The following is a 2738-nucleotide window of genomic DNA, read 5'->3' on the forward strand; positions in this document are numbered from 1 at the left end:
ACACAGTTGTGCAGCAATAATGTACAAACGGATACAGACAGAAAACACTAGAATGACTGTGGCTGACTTCTTTCCTCTGATCTCTTTGCTTGTAAATTTGTGCAGCTGAAGCAAAACTGTGGCTCACTGGCAGTTGCCACTCTCTGTTCTGGGACTGTAAGGTTAACTACTCACCCTCTTTGGACTCACATCTCCTCCTGTGTAGCTTTATAGAATTGGAAACCGCCTATCTCCTTCCTTCTGTGACTCTCAGAGCTGGCACCGTGGGGCATTGCCACACGCACCCTGGGCCTTGGTGCTCTGTGTTGGATGAGAGTGTCCCCACCACAACAGGAAGACGGGGCGGCGGCTCTGGGAGCCTGAGATGCGGCCCTCCAGCCTCAGCCTTGTTCCGTCTTTCCAACAGTTTTCTAGACTTCCCCGAGCCACTGGAGCATTGTCTGAAAGTAAACCCCCCTCTCACCTTGTGTTGTGGCTAGAAAGGGACAGAGGGTCTGTAGGTGAAGGCCCTGGGTGGCTATGGTATGACCCAGTGTGGGCTCTCCAGCCCGGGTGTCCCCTCTGCGCTTGGGAATCCCTTTATCTGGAAGTTTTCAGGTGTGTGGAAAGCATGAATATCCATCTATCTTCTAGTCCTCCCACATGGGACTGGTGCTGGTATTTAATCCCTGTAATGTGGTGCTGGAGGGTCAGCAGTGGACCACGAGGTCAGCAGTTCAAACTCACCAGCTGTTCCTTGGAAACCCTATGTTGTTGTTGTTGTTGTGTGCCATGGAGTCAGTTCCGACTCATAGCGGTCCTGTACAAGGTTTCCAAGACTATAAATCTCTATGGGAGCAAAGCACGTCATCTTTTTCCGTAGAGCAGCTTGTAGTTTCGAACTGCTGACCTTAAGGTTCACAGCCCGATTCGTAACCACTATGCTACCAGAGCTCGGAAACCCTATACAGGGTTGCTATGTGTTGGAACCGACTCGGTGACACCTAACAACAACAACAAAAATAATTCAATTGCTTGGGATTGTATGGGTGTGCATTGGAAAAAGTGATCAGTCTATGGAGGGCATACTGTCTGCCTTTTCACGTCTTTCAATCTTTTTGGTTTAATATTATTATATAATTTTTTTCAGTAGGATCTTTAATTTTCTTAATTAGACTACTTTTAGGTATCTTTTGTTTTTATTGAAAGAATGTTATCTTTTAAATATCAATTTCTCAACTACTTGGTACTGATGCATGTAAATGAAATATTAAAGTAAAACATCTTGCTAATTGTTTTGTTGTCTGAATACTTGTACTTTCTGTCCGTTTGTCCTACTGTGGCTTGCGTGTTGCTGTGACTCTGGAAGCCGTGACACTGGTATTCCAAATCCCAGCAAAATCAGCCATGGTGGGCGGGTCTCAGCGGAGCTTCCAGACTAGGAAGAGGGAGTCAGAGCACTTCTGAAAGGTCAGCCACTAAAAACCTTATTATTAGGACATATGGTGTTGTTGAGTGTCGTTGAGTTGGTTCAGACTCAGCAACCCTGTATAGGGTTTCCAAGGAGCGGCTGGTGGGTTTGAACTGTTGCCCTTGTGGTTCCCAGTCTAGTGCTGATCATACAGTACCACGCCAGGCGCCCAGTAGGACATACAGTTATTTAATCTCTAAAATGACATGGTGTGGGGGCTCTTCCCACCCCCATTTATCATCCTGGTTTCTTTATTTTGTTTTTGGCATGTTTCAGTCACAGCCTTTTCGATACTGTTGAAAAATAGTGGAATGATAGATACCCGTTTTCTATCTGCTTTCACCAGGAAAAGGTCGAATCTTTCAGTAAGTGTGTTCTTGAGGAAAGTCCTGGTGTGCTGCTCCAGGGTCAGTACAGGACTACTAACCACAAGGCTGGCGGTTCAAACCCCCCAACTGCACCTTGGAAACCCTACAGAGAGTTCTGTAAGTCAGAACTCAGTCATGTTCGCTAGGGTATGTGCTCTGTGTAGCCGGTCTTCAGATTGTACCTGTGTCTTTCCATTGCTGAATTTGAGCGGTGTGTTCACAAAGATGCAGACTACGTGGTAAACGTGCACTGTCGTGATGGCTGAAATGTTACGTCTGTACTATGGAGCTCAGTTGCTCCGGACATGCCCTGTCATGTAAGAGTTTTCACCCTAGCCTGTTGAAATCATCAGCTCAACAGTCAGGAGAGCTTTTATTTATCCATGTATCACCCATATGTTGTTTTTGTCAGGAGCCATCCAATGGCTTCCAACTCGGGAGTCCTGTGTACAACAAACAGAAAGAGGTGTGGACCAGCTTCACGGTGGTGCCTGTGTTTGAGCCCATGGTTTTAGTCATTGCATCCGTTCATCTTGTTGAGAGTCTCCCGCTTTCCCAGTGACCCTCACCAGGAAAGCCCTTCTCCAGGGCACGCTGCCTCCTCATGACCTGTGCAGAGTAGAAGCCGTGAACTCTCGCCATTGTCGCGTCTAAGGAGCACTTGGGCCACCCTTGTCCCAGCGTGTGCTCACTCACTCCCGCTCCAGGGTATCCATCTCTAAATCAACACATTCTCTCTCTCTCATGGTTTTTAGGTTGTAAACAAATACAAGACTATTTCTGTAGTTTTTCATTTGTCAAATCCTTTAGTTTAAATTCACATTAGGAAAAATCTTTTATAGGATAATTCATTTGAATTACTCAGCACCTAAAGGTAGTTTATGCTCATAGGTTCTTAATCTGGAGTGATTCTCTGTAGC

The sequence above is a fragment of the Chrysochloris asiatica genome, unplaced genomic scaffold (genome assembly GCF_000296735.1).
Source record: "Chrysochloris asiatica unplaced genomic scaffold, ChrAsi1.0 scaffold00446, whole genome shotgun sequence".
NCBI lineage: Eukaryota > Metazoa > Chordata > Mammalia > Afrosoricida > Chrysochloridae > Chrysochloris > Chrysochloris asiatica.